Below are 21,044 nucleotides of genomic sequence, written 5' to 3' on the forward strand. Positions count from 1 at the left end.
CAAATATTACTGTGCGTTCTGCGAGTTGCTGACAACCCGGTGTCCAATAAGGGGCTGTCCATAAACCACGTGGTCATTTTTTTTGGGATTTTACAACCCCGCCCCCCCCCCCCCGCGTGGTCATTTGTCAATACAAATTTTTTTATTCGTCCATACAAAATGGTCATTGGCCGACCCCCCTCATGACCACGTGGTTTATGGACAGCCCCTAAGATTCCCATTCTGTTCCCTGCCAACACTAGCCAAGCCACAACCAACATAATACAAACGAACAATACAAACTGGTACGAGAGATTAAATTTTTCAAGATTCAAACAGGTGAATTACATGCACGTCGTCCTAGGTGTCCTGTCTACTTCCTGAAAGTTGTAGTGAATCCCCTGAGCAGGTAATAACTGACCCTAAGATAATCACAGCAACGGTTAACTGGTTAGGGGCGTATGGACGTCCACTGCCCAGACCTGTAGATGTCGCAAGCAGTTAGGGGCCGTTCACAAATTGCGTCACGCTTTAAGGGGGAGGAGGGTTTTGCAGGACGTGATGACAAATAATACAAATAATTGTGAGGTCCCACACATAAAGTATGACATAGGGGGAAGGAGGGGTTGAAAATGGACGATTTTTGCGTGACATAATTCGTGTATCACCCCTTACAATAAAAAAAACCCCATTTGTTTTACGTTCTGTAAAAAACATTCAGTTTTTGCGCACTATAAACAATTAATGGGTAATAGGACTGGCCATTTATTACGTAACGGAATTTTCTCGATTTTCTGACACCCTCACTGCCCCCTTATAAGGTTTTTTGTATAAAAACCAAAATATTTTTGTTTGGCGCGCAAGATTTCTTAAACCTCTCTCCACTCCCCCCCAACCCTTACGCAATGGATAGCCCCTAACCAGAAGTGAAATTTTTAAGTGACGTAATCGAACAAAGAAATCAATTTTCAAAGAATCGAACATTACAAAATTAATTCATAAATTGATTCAAAGGCCTATATAGCACCAACGTAGCATTGAATACCGCGCTTTCAGCAAAAACTCGAAAAAATGCATTTGAATAAATCTTTAAAATAAAGCCAATCAACCAATTACGGGTATGCAAATATGATGCATTAATTTTGGAAACCACCGATACCCACGAATCCCAGACGCGTGTCCAAAGTTGCACACCAAAATAAGCCATTAAAGTAACGGGAAAGCCTTTATTTATTTCCGACAAATATGCCATTTAACGCACGCTGAGATGAACGGCCCACACTTCCCACCCATTACTACCCGGTAATCCTGGTATGAAACCAAAAAGCGGAGGAGAAAACAATACTCACTACTAATTAGCGCCCAAACATCACACTTGCGGGAATAAGTACTCATTACGGTTTGAGTTTCGATCAACAGGCAGATGGTATAATTTGAGTTCTTTAATGCAGCATTTTTTGTGGAATGTGTTTACGTTTTTTTCCGAATCGAATGCTCTTAGATAATGGAATTTATTCTGCTATTTTACAACCGGTTATCATTTGTGTCACCCATGTACTTATTATTTATTACCTTTTCCAGTACTGATGCTCTAATGCTAATGCTTTTTTTTCAGATTTCAAACAAGTGTATCATCAACGTATGAGATAAGCTTCATTTGATCAAAAGAACTTATCAGTTAAAACATGTGCTCCTCGTTCCATTGCAGTTGCATTGTTGACTCGATCCATGTACGACCCTTAAAGCACCTAATATTCACTCTGGCATAGATACCATCATGGATTAACTCTTGTAGTCAGCAATCTACTCCAGCGCAAAGTAACCGGCTTCTAAATGAACCTGTCCATTGAGGTGGAGATTCGTTTCCTATGGCTGTTGCCAAAAAACTATTTTATTGCTTTTCGAAGTGAAACCTCAAAGCAATCCAACATTTCACCTCCGAGAGATAGAAACGAAAGGCGCAATCCAACACGGAAAAATATTAAAACCCAAAGAATAAGTTTTAAAAACTCAAATTTGGCTAAACTGCTTTTAGTTTTAACTCAAAGTTGGGTTGTTTTCTCCCTCGCCCCACCGCAATGTTGTCAAAAACAAAGAGAGAAGCACCGACGCATCCGCTGCTCTTCCGTGGAAGAAGCCAAATTTGGGTTTTCTTGAGTTAACCCAAATTTGCGTCATTTGAGGCCTCCGTTGGGTGAAAATAACTTACCAGTGGGTTAATTTTTTTGCCGCTCTCAAACGAGAACTACTCACTCACCACTTTCGCTGTTTGACTCAAATTTGAGTTATTCCACGGAAGACCGGGATTGCGTCAAAACAACTTAAATTTGGGTTGATTTGTAGTTCCGTGAATGAACCAGAGCCTCCGCAAAAAAAGAAAAGAGCACACAGAGACTCACAGGAAAAATCTCTTCTAATCCTTTTTTGTTTGGTCTGTGAAACATCCGATAGGGTGTGGTAGCTCTTTGGATGTTTGTGTCCGTTTTCTGCACCCCTTCTTTGGAGTGTTTTCACTTTCGCCTAGCCCTCGATTGAACCAAGACGATGCGGTTGCTTCTAGTTAAGTATGGTCCGGTTGGAAAACGGGTGTAAGGTGTTGGTGCATGAATGGATGGAAATGTTTTTCGAAGTTTTGTTTGCTTATCTCATTTGGTCAATCTAGATGACAATTCCGAAATGCTCGGCTCACTACTGTATATTTAAAATTTGTCTTTCCATCAACGTCGAAGTGTTAGGGATGTGGAACCGCATCGTGAATGGCTTCATTTTCCTGAGTTGGTGTCCATCTGAACACGACTTAACCATGGAATTGGATCTGAACTCTGAACAAATAATTTAGGATGGGAAAATGTTTGTTATTGTGATTACATTGCCTTCTACAGATGACTTGGCGTACATTGAAAAACGAGCTTATGACGTCTGGTTTAGAAGAAATAATCATTATTTGTAGAAATTAACAGCGATAAGTGTAGAATTAGTATTTAAGTTAAAATACACATTAATACAAAAAAAAACAGCGATCATTGCGCAATCTAGTTATATGTGAAGTTAGTTTAACCTTTTGGCACTTAATGTACTGTAATGGCAATATGTGCACTTAAAAAAATGATACAGGGAGGGTCGAATCACATATGGGTAATTCTCGCTGAGACCGGCCCACTATTTACACCTTGTCTTCAAAAATGTTTAAGGTGCCGATTTTCTGAAAGCCCTCGCCTAAAAAGTAAGAAAAATGCATTTGGTTACTCAAATTGATGGACCCCCCGTTAGTTAGAGTCACAGCAATTTTTGCAGACCCCTCGATTTTGGTCAAATTGTGGCTCACTTAAACCGTTATAACTCGAAAGTTTCTCCAACAACCACCTCAAAACGAATTGTTGTTGAAAAGAGGAACGATAGAGCTACTATTTACAATAATAAAAAGTTGGGTCGGCCATATTGTTTTTGGCCGCCATCTTGGATTTTTATACCAAAACATTGTTTTCACCATGAGGGCAACCACCGATTTTCAAAATTTTTACATCAATTGAAAGCTGGGACATTTATACAAAACATCAAAAAATTAGAGATGTCTTTTTCTTCTTTCAAAAGTTATCTGCCGTTTCGTAAATCATGCCACTTTTGCGCACTGGGCCCGGTGCCGACCGTTTACATAAATGCAGCATTTTTTCGCAGTGTTAACGAACAAGAATTAAAATTCTTAACCCACTAATGGAAAGTTGAAGGTTTAAGCTTTTCAAAACACTAAAAAAGTTATAAAAACAATGCCCGCATCATTGAGAAACAGTGAAAAACGGAAACGAACCTCCGATTCGGCCAAATTTTGCGGCACGCGCCTTTGGGTATACATGCAGGCGTAAACTCGGATGCTGTTGCATGTCTTTGCCGGTGCGCATGGAAATGTATGGAGAAAACGTGGCTTAATTCACAAAACTGTAGATTACTTTTAAAAGAAGAAAAAGACATCTCTAATTTTTTGATATGTTATGTATAAATGTCCCAGCTTTCAATTGATGCAAAAATTTCGAAAATCGGTGGTTGCCCTCATGGTGAAAAAAATGTTTTTGTATAAACATCCAAGATGGCGCCCAAAATCAATATGGCCGACCCAACTTTTTATTATTGTAAATAGTAGCTCTATCTCTCCTCTTTTCAACAACATTTCGTTTTGAGGTGGTTTTCGGTGAAACTTTCGAGTTATAACGGTTTTAGTGAGCCACCATTTGACCAAAATCGAGGGGTCTGCAAAAATTGTTGTGGCTCTAACTAACGGGGGGTCCATCAATTTGAGTAACCAAATGCATTTTTCTTACTTTTTAGGCGAGGGCTTTCAGAAAATCGGCACCTTAAACATTTTTGAAGACAAGGTGTAAATAGTGGGCCGGTCTCAGCGAGAATTACCCATATTCCAATAAACTCATCTCGACGGAATGAGGTAATGTCTGTGTGTATTTTTATCTCGTAAACCATAGGGGGATAATCTGCTCAACAGACACCTGAACAGGGAGATCCAGGTAGTTTGGATTTAAGGACCGTCTTCTACAAAGAAATGACAGCCAAGACTACTCTTTTGTCAACCCACTTAACAACAATCCCATGGTCGCCTAATCCTTCGTCTCTCCGGAACAACCAAGAAGATATTGCTTCATGGAGTGCACATCACATCCTCAAGGTTAGATGCGTAGCCTGCAGCAACGCGCATCGATGATTCGCTTTGGGGAGACCACAAATGTAGCATGCTGGCGTTGGCCAGTTTTCTGAGTGGTCCTTACCACTCTCTTTGTCCTGGGAAGGTAGAGCGCAGCGATTTGACCTACCCGTAAGTAATGGCCAACATACAGCAGGACGTGCCGACATGGGGCTCTACCTGCCCTGACCTTGCCGAGGACCCCTTTCCAACCGTGGACTCGGATTCAACCTAGAAGACCAAAACACCACATCAGCAACGCTACCAGGATGAATTCTCCGCGGCCATTTAATTGCTGTAAGGGTCGATTTCAACCGCAGGGCACTGGTATGACCTACGAAGTCGACATTTAATCCCTGGCCAACCTCTTGTATCGCTTCTGAAATAGGCATTCTCAGAGTCCACGCACCACCTCCTCTGTAGCTCCAAGACGATGTTACGATTCCAGCCAAATTCATTCTTACACATTCTCTGGGCAAGATTGTCCGGAGTTGTGCCCTCCCCGCATGTGGCAAGCATGCAGTCACGCATTGTGCGAAAACGCGGGCACACGAACAAAACAAGTTCCACCATTTCCTGTAAACCAGCACAAACCGGACATTCGGGAGAACCCGCATGAGTGAAACTGCCTCACGTGCTCTGCTATTTGACCATTGAAGCAATCCTAGCAGTCCTCCGTATGCCTCTTGTGACTCGCATTTCGAAGCACGCTATGTCCTCCCTGATAAGGATGCCGATAGGTATCATCCCAAGTAACACACTTGTCATACACTCAGGAAAATTTCCTCATACTTAATGGCAAATATCCATGTGCCAAACCACATCCAAAGTATATGCAACCAATACCCGATTGCGCAGGCAAATCAGCACATGAATAGAATGTGCTCTAAATTGCATGAGTCACTGCTGTATGGTGCCTCATCAAAAGTATGAGTCGCACTAATGGAAAACATTTGTTTACCCCCATTGCAAAAATTCATGTCCCGGACACATAGAAGGAATGAAGATTTTTTTCCCAGTGATAGTAGAATCACGGCGGCGCAGGTTTTTGTTGTGCAGGAGTCACTGTGACTTACTTCTAGCGAATATACATAATTTTGTTAGAAGTAAGGCACAGTGACTTTTGCGCAACAAAAACCTGCGCCGCCGTGACTCTTCGGTGACAAGGTTACTTGGGATACCAGAGATGACGCAAAGCACATCGTGTGACACGGTACGGTACGCGCTCGCAACCCTCAGGCACATCAGCTAGTAAGTACTTTCCAGCTTACCACGGTAGCATTCAGTACTTAGCGCCGTGCCCCACGCCGAGCCGCCATACCTTAGTATGGACGTAGCGACACTTGTCAGAATCTTGCGCTTACTGGCGTACACCAGGACATCATCCGGAACAATGCCACTATTGCTGTGGAGGCTCATTTACAGGCGTAATCAACATGGCTACCGAAGATGAGCTTTTATCGTCAATCATCTGTCCCAAGTATTTGATGGAGAGCTTCGACGTGATAGTGCAATCGCCTACACTGATCCGCTGGTTGCTCCGACTTCTGGTTGTTCACAACCATCAGCTCAGATTTGTGGTGAGCCAACTCCAGTTTCTTGGACCTTATCCACAACCCTGATCGAGTGAGTGGTAGTCAATTCCACTTCTTGGATCGACTCCTCGTAGACTTCCAGCGTAATGTCGTCAGCAAAGCCGACAATCTCCACTCCCACCGGGAACTCTAACCTTAACACCTCGTCGTACATGACATCCCATAACCATAACCGGACCAAGGATGGAACCTTGCGGGACTCCTGAGGTTATGTGAAAGCACTTCCAACCCAACTCTGTGCCGTAAACTAGTACTCGATTCTGGAAGTAACTTTAGAGAATCTTGAATAGGTACCCGGGTATCCCCAAACGCAGGAGCGCATCTGCAATAGCCGGCCAGCTGAAGGCCGGGCACATTGAACATCCCGTTCGTTGTTTGCTGTTTACGGATTTTCCAGAACAAATCAAACACGTGGATGGACTCGTACAGCCTTGTGCCTTGTGTTGTGGCTTTCACCGCCGCATCGGTTACACAGCTTGCTACTGGCAGGACTTTTGCAGTCCCATGACCCGTGTTCTGGTTTCAGACACCTGAAGCAAACCTCCGGTGGCTCATGCAAGGTCAGTTGCCATACGGACCAGCCCACCTTACGCTTTCCTACTTGTTAGCGTCCGCCACAGGTAGCTGTACCAAGGCCACCACCTGTGTCCCAGCCAGGCCCTTTCGTGGCCCTTTTATAGCCCAACGGCTGCGGTGGCCACCTTCACCTCGCACTGTTGATGAAGATGGAAAATTATTAGATTAGATGCTGATGAAGATGGAAAATTATTAGATTTAAGTTTCGACTGTACCAAGGGCGTAGCCAGGGGGGGGCAGGGGGGGGCCGTGGCCCCCCCCTGACCAAGCAACTATATTCTAACTTAACCGAAAAACTTAGATGATCAGAGCTGTTTTTGACTAGTAAAAATAAAATTCTCCTGCATCCTCGTATTTTTTTTAATGTATGCAGGAATTCCTTCGGAAATTCTTGGAGGAATATTTTCAAAAATTCCTGAGGGTATTCCTTCGGAAATACTTGGAGGAATTCCTTTGGAAATTCCTGACGGAATTCCATCCAAAATTCCTGGAGGAATCCCCTCGCAAATTCCTGGAAGAATTCCATCGGAAATTCCTGAAGGATTCCTTCGGAAATTCCTGAAGCAATTCCTTCGGAAATTCCTGAAGCAATTCCTTCGGAAATTCCTGGAGGAATTCCTTCGGAAATTCCTTGGACAGTTCCTTGGGAAAATCTTGGACGAATACCTTCGGAGATTCCTGGAGGAATTCTTTCAGAAATCCATAGAGAAATTCGTGAGAAAATCTTTTGGTGAATTCCTTACGAAATTCCTGGCCAAGATAATTCCAAACTTCCTGGAGGAATGCTTTTGGAAATTCCTGGAGGAATTCCTTCGGAAATTGCTGGACGGATGTCATTGAAAATTCCTGGAGGAATTCCTTCGGAAAGTCCTGGAGGAATTCCTTCGGAAAGTCGTAGAGGATTTTTTTCGGAAATATTTTTGGATTTTTTTTTTTGGAAATTCTTGCAGGATTTTTTTCGGAAATTCTTAGCGGAATTCCTGGAGGAATTCCTTCAGAAATTCCTTGGACAGTTCCTTGGGAAAATCTTGGATGAATACCTTCGGAGATTCCTGGAGGAATTCTTTCAGAAATCCATAGAAAAATTCGTGAGAAAAGCTTTTGGTGAATTCCTTACGAAATTTCTGGCCAAGATAATTCCAAACTTTCTGGAGGAATGCTTCTGGAAATTCCTGGAGGAATTCCTTCGGAAATTGCTGGACGGATGTCATTGAAAATTCCTGGAGGAATTCCTTCGGAAAGTCCTGGAGGAATTTCTTCGGAAAGTCGTAGAGGATTTTTTTCGGAAATATTTTTGGATTTTTTTTTTTTTTTTGGAAATTCTTGCAGGATTTTTTTCGGAAATTCTTAGCGGAATTCCTGGAGGAATTCCTTCGGAAATTCCAGGAGGAATTCCTTCGGATATTTCTGGAGGAACTCTTTCATAAATTTCGGGAGAAATTCCTTCGGAAATTGCTGGACGAATTCCTTTGAAAGTCCAGGAGGAATTCCTTTAGGAATTCCTGGAGGAATTCTTTCGGAAATCTCGGGAGAAAATCCTTCGGAATTTGCTGGACGAATTTCATTGGAAATTCCAGGAGGAATTCCTTCGGAAATTCCTGCAATAATTTCTTCGGCAATTACTGGAGGAATTCCTTCGGAAATTGCTGGACGAATTCTTTTGGATATTCCTGGAGGAATCCCTTCGGAAGTTCCTGGAGGAATTCTTTCAGAAATTCCTGGAGGATTTTTTTCGGAAATTCTTTTTAGATTTTTTTTTAATTCCTGGAGGAATACCGTCGGAAATTCCTAGAAGAATTCCTTCGGAAAATCCTGAAGGAATTCTTTCGGAAATTCCGGGAGGAATTCCTTCGGAAATTCCAGTAGGAATTCCTTCAAAAAATTCCTGGAGGAATTCTTTCAGAAATTTCGGGAGGATTTCCTTTGGATATTGCTGAACGAATTCCTTTGGAGATTCCCGGAGGAATTCATTCGGAAATTCCAGGAGAAATTCCTTTAAGAATTCCTGGATGAATTCTTTCGGAAAATTCCTGAAGGAATTCCATCGGAAATTGCTCGACGAATTCCATTGGAAATTCCTGGAGGAATTCCTTCCAAAATTCTTGGAGGAACCCCTGCGCAAATCCTGGAAGAATTCCTTCGGAAATTTGTGGAGGAATTCCATCGAAAATTCCTTGGCGAGGTCCTTCGAAAAATCTTGGATGAATACTTTCGGAAATTTCTGGAGGAATTCTTTCAGAAATTACGGGAGGAATTCCTTCGGAAATTGCTGGGCGACTTCCTTTGGAGATTCCTGGAGGAATTCATTCGGAAATTCCAGAAGAAATTTCTTTAGGAATTCCTGAAGGAATTGTTTCGGAAATTCCGGGAGGAATTGCTTCGGAAATTCCTGAAGCAATTCCTTCAAAAAATCCTGGAGGAATTCCTTAAAAAAATTCCAGAAGGAATTCCTTCCAAAATTCTTGGAGGAATCCCTTCGCAAATTCCTGGAGGAATTCCTTCGGAAATTCCTGAAGGAATTCCTTCGGAAATTCCTGAAGGAATTCGTTCGGAAATTCCTGGAGGAATTCCTTCGGAAATTTCTGGAGGAATTCTTCTGGAAATTCCTTGGGGAGTTCCCTCGAAAAATCATGGATGAATACCTCCGGAAATTTCTGGAGGAATTCTTTCAGAAATCTATGGAGACATTCCTGAGAAAATCCTTGGATGAATTCCTTAGGACATTCCTGGAAAAAAATCATTCTAAACTTCTTAGAGGAATGCTTTTTATGATTCCTGGAGGAATCCCTTCGGAAATTGCTGGAATAATTTCTTCGGAAATTACTGGAAGAATTCCTTCGGAAATTTCTGGAGGTATTCTTTCGGAAATTCCTGGAAGAATTCCTTCAGAAATTCCTGGAGGTATTCCTTCGGAAATTCCTGGAGAAATTTTTTCGGAAAGTCTTTTTGGATTTTATTTTTCGAAATTCCTAGAGGAATTCCCTCGAACATTCATGGAGGAATTTCTTTACAAATTCCGTTAGGAATTCCTTCAAAAATTCCGTTAGGAATTCCTCTTTCCCGGAGGAATTCCATTGGAAATTCCTGGAGGAATTTCTTTGGAAATTCCTTCGGAAATTCCTGGAGAAGCTCTTTTGGAAATTCCTGAAGGATTTTATTTTTGGAAATTCCAGGAAGAATTCCTTCAGAAATTCCAGGAGAAATTCTGTCGGAAATTCCTGGAGAAATTCCTTTGGAAATTTCCAAAGGAATTTCTCCATGAATTTCCGATGTAATTCCACCAGGAATTTTGCGAAAGAATTCCTTCAGGATTTTCAGAATGAATTCCTCCATGTATTTCCGAGAGAACTCCTCCAGGAATTTCCGTGGCAATTCCTCCAGGAATTACCGAGGGAAATCCTCCAGGAACTTCCGAGGAAATTCCTCCAGGAAATTTTCGGAAAAATTCCTCCACAAATTTCTGGAGGCATTACTCTAGGAATTTCCGGAGGAATTCCTTCAGGAATTTCCGAAGGAATTGTTCCAGGAATTTTCAAGGGAATTCCTCTTGGAATTTTCAAAGGATTTCCTCCTGGAATTTCCGAAGGAATTCCTTCATGAATGTCCGAAGAAACCCCTCCATGAATTTTCGAAGGAATTCCTCCATGAATTGCCGAACAAATTCCTCCAGGATTTTTTCCAAGGAATTTCTAAAGGATTTTCCGAAAGAATGCCTCCATGAATTTCCGAAGGAATTCCTCCAGACATTTTCCGACGGAATTCCTCTACGAATTTCCGAAGAAATTCTTCTAGGAATTTTGGAAGGAATTCCTCTTGAAATTTTTAAAGGATGTCCTCCTGAAATTTCCGAAGGAATTCCTCCATGAATGTCCGAAGGAATTCCTCCATGAATTTCCGAATGAATTCCTCCAGGAATTTTCGAAGGAATTTCTAAAGAATTTTCCGAAGGAATTTCTACATGAATTTCCAAAGGAATTCCTCCAGAAATTTTCCGACGAAATCCCTCCACGAATTTCCGTAGAAATTCCTCGAGGAATTTCCGGAGGAATTCTTCCAGGAAATACCGAAGGAATTCCCTTACGAATTTCCGAAGGCATTGCTCCAGAAATTTTCCGAAAGAATTCATTCACAAGTTTCTAAAGAAATTCCTCCACAAATTTTTAAAGGAATTCCTTCAGGAATTTCCTGAGAAATTCCTCCATGAATTTCCGGATGAATTCTTTAGAAATTTCCGGAGGAAATCCTCCAGGAATTTCCGAAGGAGATCCTCTATGAATTTTCAAAGAAATTCCTTCTGCAATTTCCGAAGGAATTCCTCCTGGAATTTCTGAAGGAATATCTTCATAAATTTCTGAAGGAATTCCTTCAGGATATTTCCAGCAATTTCCGAAGGAATTCCTCCTGGAATTTCCGAGGGAATTTCTTCAGAAATTTCCGGAGGAAATCCTCCAGGAATTTCCGAAGGAGATCCTCTATGAATTTTCAAAGAAATTCCTTCTGCAATTTCCGAAGGAATTCCTCCTGGAATTTCTGAAGGAATTCCTTCATAAATTTCTGAAGGAATTCCTTCAGGAATTTCCGAAGGAAATCTTCCAGCAATTTCCGAAGGAATTCCTCCTGGAATTTCCGAGGGAATTCCTGCAGTAATTTCCGGTGGAATTCCTCCAGGGATTTTCAAAGGAATTTCACCTGGAATTCTCAAAGGATTTCCTGCCGGAATTTCCGAAGGAATTCTTTCATGAATGTCCGAAGGAATCCCACCAGGAGTTTTCGATAGAATTACTCCTGGAATTCCTTCACGAATTTCCGAAGGAGTTCCTCTATAAATTTCAGAAGGAATTCCTCCAGGACTTTTGCGAAGGAATCGCTCAAGAATTTTCTGAAGGAATTCCTCCATGAATTTCCGAAGGAATTCCTCCAGAAATTTCAGGAAGGAATTTCTCCAGGTATTTCCGAAGGAATTACTCCTGAAATTTCCGAAGAAATTCCTCCAGGAATTCCCGAAGGAAATCCTCCACGAATTCCCGAAGGAATTCCTCCAAGAATTTCCGAGGGAATTGCTCCAGGATTTTCCCGAAGAATTCCTCCATGAGTTAGTTTCCGGAGGAGTTTTTCCAGGAATTTCCGTAGGAATTCCTCCAGGAATTTTCAAAGAAATTTCTCCTGGAATTTTCAAAGGATTTTCTCCTGAATTTCCGAAGAAATTCCTCTACGAATTTCCAAAGAAATCTCTCCCGGAATTTCCAAAGAAATTTCTTATGGATTTGCCTTGAAATACCTCCAAAAATTTTCGAATGAATTCGTCCAAAAATTTTGACGGTTGTCCTCAAAAAATTTCCTTAGGATTTTCTCACATAATCCCCAAACGTGTTTCTGAAGGAATGTTTGAAGAAGTTTCTTTAGTTTCCGTAGGAGTTCCGCAATGCATTTTTGAAGGAATTTCTTGAGGAATTTCCGAAGAAACTTCTCAAGGATCTTTCGCTGGAATTCCTTGAGGAATTTCGTAAAGATTTATAAAAAAAATCCGAAAAAAAAATCCTCAACGAACTTATCAAACAATTTCTCACGAAATTTCCGAAGGTATTCCATAAGACATTTCAGACATATGTCAAAAAAATTTCCAAACGAACTGCTTTTACAATTTCCGAATTTTCCTTATCAAGGCATTTTTCAAGGAATTCTTCAAAGAATTTCCGAATGAGTTCCTCTAGGAAATAAAAAATCACAAAAAAGCATTTCTTCAGGAATTTCCGAAAAAAATTGTCAAGGAAGTTTTGAAAGATTTTTAAGGAAATTCCTTATGGAATTTCAGAAGGGATATCTCATGAGACTTTTAGTGGATTTTTTTCAATATTTTCGAAAGAATTGCTTTAGGAATTTGGGAAGGAATTCTCACAGAAATTTCCGGATGAATTCTTCCAAGAATTTTTGATGGTATTCCTCAAGGAATTTTTGGAAGAATTCCTCACGAAAACTCCGAAGGAGTTCCTCAAGGAATATGCTAAATCTATTTCAAAGAAATTCCTCAAGGAATTCCCGAAGAATCTTCTAAAGGAAATCGTAGAAGAACTCTCGAAGGAATGTCTTATGGAATTTCTCAAGGAGCTTTAGAAATGAAGGAATTCCTCAAGAAATTTCTGAAGAATTTGTCAAGGAATTTCCGGTGGAATTCCTCAAGGATTTTCGTAATAAATTCCTGAAATTATTTTTTAATTGATTCCTTTAAAAATTTCCGAATGCATTCCTCTAGCAACTTCCAAAGATATTCCTCCAGGAATTTCTGAAGGAATTCCTTTAGAAATTTTCAAAGATTTTTTTCCGGTAATTCCAAAGGAATTCATTAAAGGATTTTTCGAAGAAATTTCTCCAAAAATTTCTTAGGGTATTCCTCAAGGAAAGGAATCTCAGTTTGATTGGAATTTTTGAAAGAATGCCCGGAGAAATTCTTAAAGTATTTTCTGGAGCTTCTCAAACGGATTTCTGGTGGAATTAAGAATGATATTTGTAAAGAATTACTGGGGAAATTCCCAAAAGAATGCATGGTGAAATTCGTCATAAAACTTCTGGAGGAAGTATTGAAGAAATTTCTGAAGGTATTCCCAACGGAATTACTTGCAAGTTTTAATTTCTGCTGGAATATCTACATTAAAATAACCTGGAAAAATATTAAAGAAATTTCTGGAGAAACTGCCGGATAAATTCAAATTCATGATGGCATTTGTTAATAAATTCCTGAAGCAATATCTTGAGGAATTCCTCAGGATTATAATCATATATGATTCTTTCATTGAACCATTCCTGTTAATCACCCATATTTCATACTTCACTTTTATTTTTTTTAAATGATGAAGGTGAATATATGACGAAGCCACACCTGGAATTTTCAAGAGCACAATTCTAAAGAACCGAATGTCGGTTTGAGCTGAAAAGTTGATCGATTGGTCACCACCAGCAGGTAACCAATCGATCAACTTTTCAGCTCGAACCGACATTCGGTTCTTTAGATTTGTGCTCTTGAAAATTCGAGGTGTGGCTTCGTCATATATTCATCTGAAGTATTTGAAATCCGTGTTACTGCAAAGTGGTTTTCAGTGTAAGGGTGCTCGCCCCCCCTGGCCGAAAAGCTGGCTACGCCCTTGGACTGTACGTAATTAAAGAAGTTCTTTGGACACAACTTTATCTCTTTTTTAGTGTTACCTTCACTGCACGATGTTACGCTGCACCGCATGATTCACTATAAACGCGCGGCTTTGTCAATACGATAAAAAAAAGTACACTACGCGACGACGACGACGACGAAAGATAAAAACAAAAAATAAACTTACACAGTCCGCGCGCGCGGACCCGGGTAAAAAAAAGCGTGTATGCAAAAAAAATGTTAAAGTTAAAAAGTAAAAATACACGCTGAGCGCTACAAAGCGCGTCCGAACTCAAAGGTGGTTCGTACTAGACCTCTTCCGTCAGACTTTTTGTAGATGGTGCCCTTGCGTTCCTTGTCGCGCTTGAGCTCTAGGATCATTTCACCCGTACGAGTACGTCTAATACTGCGCAAGTTGGCTCCCAGATCCACGAGCTTGGCTTCGCTTCGCATCGTCCTCAAGACGTCCGAATACTCAAACTGTTCGGTCTTGATGACGAGTGCGTTTCCTTTCACGCGCTTGGCACCTCTTTTGCTACGCCTTCTTGGCATGGCGTCCCTAATCATCTTGACTAGCGATTATTTCTTCTTCCTCTTCCGCTTGACTTTTATCCATGAAGGGTCCTCACCTGACGGCTGCCTCACCCACTTCTGCGAGTGTTTATCACAAGCAGTTGCATCCGCCACACCTTTGGACTTCTTGCGAAGGCCTCCGTCTGGGTAAACTTCGTAACCTTTGCTTTCGTCGGTTCTGCCGCTTCACGAGTCCACCGTCATCGTAATAGGGCCGTTTCAAGGTCGTTGCTTATATTACACTTCGTGGACGCAAAGTCGATGATCTTGCCGAACCGCTGCACAGCCACCACTGACAACTTTGACCTTCCTCCATAGTTCCGCTGAACTAGTGGTCTCAGTGAGCTTCGCTGTGAAGTTAGTCCACGCGCCCTCTTTGGCCTCCCAGATCACTTTCCTGGCCTTGGTACGCGCGAGTTGAACTTACTTTCAATTGAGTAGGTCTTGCGGGACCAGCCTACGCAGGGCTCTTAGGTGCTTGCGCCTAAGCTTGATTGCTCGATAGACCTCGATATTCTACCATTGTATTCTTTTTCTGCCATCATTACCGCCTGCCTTTGGGATGTGTCGATCAATGGTGTCACGGATTAACGTATATCACTCGGTAGATGTTAGTACTCGGTAGAAGTTAGTACAGTCACCAGGGAGATGGTGAGGGATATCTAGAGAGTAGCTGTTATAGTCTGCCTTCTCAATACATCACCTATGTCTTGCTGCAGTTGAGGGGGGAGAAGGAGGGGGGTTCTACGGCCAGCTACAAGAGAATATGGAAGTGGTCACTACCATGAAGATCGTCGTCTACTTGCCATGTAGACTAGCGACATCCAAAAAAGCAATGAAGAGATCTACAACTGTCTGAACCCCAGTGAGTGGTAGGATCTAATCTAGTATGGCTTCCATCATTCAGTACCGAACTACCTAGCATATCCAATAAATGACTTTACAGCCGTGACTATATAGGCCCGAATGGAAATTATTTATTATGTATTTTATAGCAAAAGTCGCAATTTTCATAAATCCGAACTTCCCTTTATGCACGAATAATATTCTAAGAACATTGTTATAATGAATATATGTGATGTATATTTTACTCTCGTCTAAAATATCTATTACCTTCAGTTATTTTAATACAATGAATAACTGTTGCATTGCAGGGACTCCACATATTCTTTCTTTACCAAAGTAATATTTTATTTCAAGTCTAAAATATTCGAGGTGGTCCAAGAATCGTCATAAAACCAACTGGACTTCAAATTTTTGCCTGAATACACAAGCCTTCAATGTATGATTTGAGCTGATTTGTAACTTTAATCTTCCATCTCTTGGGTTTCCCACTGAATTGATTGATACCGTGACAAAGACCATTCTTATCAGACGCTACATTTGTCAACCCTACTATCGCGCTGATTGTGTTGAAGCACGGTCCAAAATGTTTCCCACACATGAACAAATAAACTTTTTTTTTTCTGAGGGGAACCTTGAAACAACGAACAGAACCTCTGTCAAAGGCTGCTCCCCAGAGAAACGAGACTTTGTTATCCTTTCCTGATTGATGTAGCGTATTAGCAGGCGATAAAACTTCGATAAAAGAAACTGTAAATACGCTTGAGCCTTCAAGCTAGGGGTGGAAAAGTTGTAATGTTTGTTCGTTGCGCTTCGGGTCGAATCTCGACGAGGAAACACTACCGCCTTCCGTTAAAGCTCATAACGGTCGAATGAAAAAAAAAGTCGTATTTCCCATGGAGAGGCTCTCGGCTCGTTAGTCTTTTTTATTCTTTTCCGGGGTTGGTGTGGACCAAGTTTAAAGAATGGGAGAAAAATTTCAGTGTAAATTACTGCAGCACAGCTAAAACGAACTAACAAGCCGAAGTTAGGTGACAAAATCAACGGATCTAAAGTGGCAAAATGATGCTCTATCACGAAACGAGAAAACTTTGCTGATGTCAGCTGGAAAAGAAATGACAAATTTCACACATTCGTTAGTTTCAGTGCTAGTTTTCTCAATTTTATCTTACTTTTCGTTACGAATCTGGTTATCGCAAGACTCATAGGCTTATATTGAAACAAATATGAAAAGATCTTATGAAGAGGCAAGCGGTGAGTCCATTGCTTGCCCAAATTATAATTCTTATTCTACCCTAACTTCTATGATTTTCTAAAATCTTAACATGTAACTTTCCCTTACACAATCATTGGACGTAATTATTTGCTAATTTTGCCAGCGGCGAAACTCTCGGATTGAATCAATCTGCGCAAAACCACAAATCACTCTTGATTGCCCATCAGTGTTGATTAGATATTTAGCGATTTTTGTTGGTTTTCCGTTAGAAATCTCGTTTGAATTCCATTAATTCCCATCACATGAAGCATGCATATCGCTCCGCAGCAAATAGCCTGAAACCGCAAACAATGTTTTACACAGTTTGTCTGAACTGTGAGCGGCGAGAGAAGATACATATGTGCATCCTCCGCGCCATCCAGCATCCAGTCCCATACGCTAGGTGTAGGACGCACAATGTGATGGCAGGAAGTGGCTCCCGTTATTATGCAAAATGATGGACAAAAAACATTGAACATTCCAATAAATATTGATGAGCGATAAAACCAGCATAATATGAATGCACTCCATCGAGATAACCTGTGCCACAATATTGTAAAAGTACACTAGTGGTTGCTTTGGGTGTGAGTCTCGTTTGCGTTTAGCCAAAACGCGTATTTGCGTTAACATACGCACTCTCACCAGTCAAGCAGTATCGCGTGGATGCTAGCAAACTGGATTTTTTTATTTGATATTTTGCTCTTCTAATATAATCTAACTCGAGGTTTGTACTGTAAATGTTTTACTTTTTATAATATGTGTACATTTCAAACCAGTTCTCGAGTTTTGCGTTCATTTCAAATGGCTTCAGTGTTTTTTTTCCCAATAAATACAAATATTTATTTGCGCTACATCATATTCACAACAACGCATAACCATTTGCTTTGTAGTTGTCGGCTTAAAATAACACTACAGACCACCTGTTCCGGGGACAGAACTTTGTTGAACAGAAAACTGCCCACCCCACAGTGGGAAAACAGTGCAAACCTACTCAAAATTCTGTATCTCTCGAACGCATTCAGCTTCCCTTAAGAACTAAACTGTTTTAAGCGTAAACATTTCCGCACTCTCAGTGAGAATCGAAATCACGACTTCTTCTCACTAGACAGGCGCGTTGCCAACTACACCACGAGAAGACTCGAAGATGTAGTGACTAACCTGAATTCAAGTTCAGCTCGAAATTGCGAGGTTATCTTTTTCACAAACCACACTTCTTTCTGATGAATTATACGTAGCACCTTTTTTCCAAAACAGCCTCCCTTATCGTTACACCTGAAGATCACCACCACAGCAGACGGAAACTCAAATCAACCACGTTCGGATTGACGGACGACACTTCTCCAACATTATCGACGTCAGGACCTATCGTGGCGCCGACATCGACTCTGACCACTACCTATAGTGATGGTTAAATTGCGCCCAAAACTCTCCGTCATCAACAATGTACGGTACCGGTGACCGCCACGGTACAACCTAGAGCGACTAAAACAACCGGATGTCAAACTCAGTACACGCGCGTTTTCAGATGAGGGCGAGCTCGATGAGGCCCCTCTAGAGGACTGCTGGAGTACAGTGAAAGCAGCCATCAACGACGCAGTCGAGAGCACCATCGGGAGGAGGAAGATAAGAACACAGCGCGGGCGGTAATGCTGCAGCAAGGGACCCGACAGAACGTGGAACATTACAAACAGAAGCGGAAACAGCAGACCCGTCTCTTTCGGAAGAAAAAGCGCCGCCTGGAAGAAACGGAGTGCGAGGAAATGGAACTGCTGTACCGTTCCCAAGAAGCACGGAAGTTCTATCAGAAGCTCAACGCATCCCGCAACGGCTTCGTGTCGCGAGCCGAATTATGCAGGGATAAGGAAGGAGGCCTCTTAACGGACGGACGTGAGGTGATCGAAAGGTGGAAGCAGCACTGAATGGCGTGGAGAATGTAGGCTCGGGAGATTACGGAAACGGAGGAAACGTCGATACCAGTGCAGCGGAGGACGGAAATGAACCAACTGCCACGCTGAGTGAAGTTAAGGATGTCATTCATCAGCTCAAAACCAACAAAGCAGCTGGTAAGGGTGGTATCGCAGCTGAACTCATCAAGATGGGCCCAGAAAAGTTGGCCACCTGTCTGACTGTCTGCATCGGCTGATAGTCAGGATCTGGGAAACCGAACAGCTACCGGAGTGGAAGGAAGGGGTTATCTGCCCCTATTCACAAGAAAGGCGACAAGGTCCTCAGTTTAGGTGCAAGTGTGCGCGTTTTTAATATGAAAATGAGCAGCACTGTGCATATTTTAAGTATCGAATCCCATCTCTGTTTGGAGTGCGTGAACTTCAGAGCGATCCCTATTTTTGTGCTACCTGCAAAGTGCTATCCCAGATCATCTTGTGTAGTCGGTTGACAACGGACCAGATCTTCACCGTACGGCAAATCCTCCAGAAATGCTGTGAATACCAGGTCCCAACGCATCACTAGTTCATCGACTTCAAAGTGGCATACGACAGTATCGACCGCATAGAGCTACGGTAAATCATGGACGAAAACGGCTATCATGGGAAGCTGACTAGACCACGGTTGCAAAAATTCCGAAGCTTCCAACGAACGTGAGTTTTTGTTTTTGTCTTTTCACCACACCGCTTCTGACGTTGAAGCCCCTGTCCTTCACGGAGGCAATTGAGAAGAGAATAAAAATTCTCTCTTCGCTCACACCGGGGAGACGGCGAGGTTCAAAAGCAACATTTTTCCTGTGACCGGCACTCAATCGACAAAAATTCACCACGTTTGCTTATGGGCGAGTCGCATTCATGCGGCCGGTGTTGAAATGAAGCATCCATCAGCGTAGAGCCTGTGTTGATGATGCTGCAGTCATTACATCCACAATGTAGTTGAATTTTTCTGCGTTCACTTTCAAGTATCTCACAGCGGAGCTGAAAATGAATGTCAAAAGCATTCAGTTCAGCAGAAATTCATTCAATTGAATGAGATTTTTTCAACCCTGGACTAGACTGATAAAAGCAAAGCAGCAAAGGTCGGACTGGTGGTGAATGCCTCAAAAACAAAGTACATGCTGGTAGGCGGAACCGATTACGACCGGATCCGTCTGGGTAGTAGTGTTACGATAGACGGGGATACTTTCGAGGTGATGGAAGAATTCGTCTACCTCGGATCCTTACTGGCAGCTGACAACAATGTGAGACATAAAATTCGAAGGCGCATCATCATCGGAAGTCAGGCCTACTACGAGCTCCAGAAGCAGCAGCGGTCTAAAAAGATTCACCCATGCACTATGTACAAAACGCTAATAAGACCTGTGGTTCTCTACGGGCACGAGACATGGACCATGCTCGAGGAGAACCTGCAAGCACTCGGAGTTTTCGAGCAACGTGTGCTAAGGACGATCTTCGGCGGTGTGCAGGAGAACAGTGTGTGGCGGAGAAGGATGAACCACGAGCTCGTTGTGCTTTACGTCGAACCCAGCATCCAGAAGGTGGCCAAAGCCGTAAGGATACGTTGGGCAGGGCATGTTACAAGAATGCCGGACAACAAACCTGCAAAGTTGGTGTTCGCGACAGATCCGTTTGGCACAAGACGGTGTAAAGCACGATGGGTGGATCAGGTGGAGCGTGACTTGGCGAGCATCGAGCTTGACCGGGGATGGAGAACGGCAGATAAATGTTGTTGATTCAGTTTTATCTTGAATTTGATGTAATACCAATTGAATGAATGAATGAATGAATGAATGATCTCCTGGTCGAAGAGCAGAGTGCGTTCGCAAGGAACAGCGGTTTACCCAAACGGACAGATTCCTCTTTGCTGGCAACGCGATGATGTAGCATGAAACCATGCAGCTCGCTGGAACCATAGCGGAGTGGTCAAAACGCCCTACGACTCAAGCAGCATGGTCGATATCTGCAGAGGTTTTTTTTTTGTTTTTGATTTTTTACGGAGCAATATTTTCTAAATAGAGGTTCTTACGCATGTAGAGGAAGGATTGAGGTATCTTCTGATTTTTTTCTACTTGAAAATATTTTTCATTTTTGCAAAAATCATTCTCCGAAATTTTGTTCAAAAAAGGTTTCTGCAAAAACGGAAAATATTTTCCACTAGGAAATAAATCAGGAGATACCTTGACCCTTCCTCTATGTATATGTGTACGGAAAACGATTTTGAAAATATTGGTAAAAAAAATAAATCAAAAAATAATAAAATGCTTTCTGCTGCGCCTTAACCAGTGTACGGGATACGGGAAGTCGTTGGCGTGTAAAGGCCCCGACAGGAGCAAACTCTGCAGGGAATGCAGCATGGAAGGCCACATCGCCAGGGAGTGAAACTCGGCACCAGGGATGGGATCATTCATTTGCAATCACTTACATTCACTTGTTGTTAACTCTTTTTAGAAACATC

This window comes from Aedes albopictus, chromosome 1 (assembly GCF_035046485.1).
Source record: "Aedes albopictus strain Foshan chromosome 1, AalbF5, whole genome shotgun sequence".
In the NCBI taxonomy this organism is placed as follows: domain Eukaryota; kingdom Metazoa; phylum Arthropoda; class Insecta; order Diptera; family Culicidae; genus Aedes; species Aedes albopictus.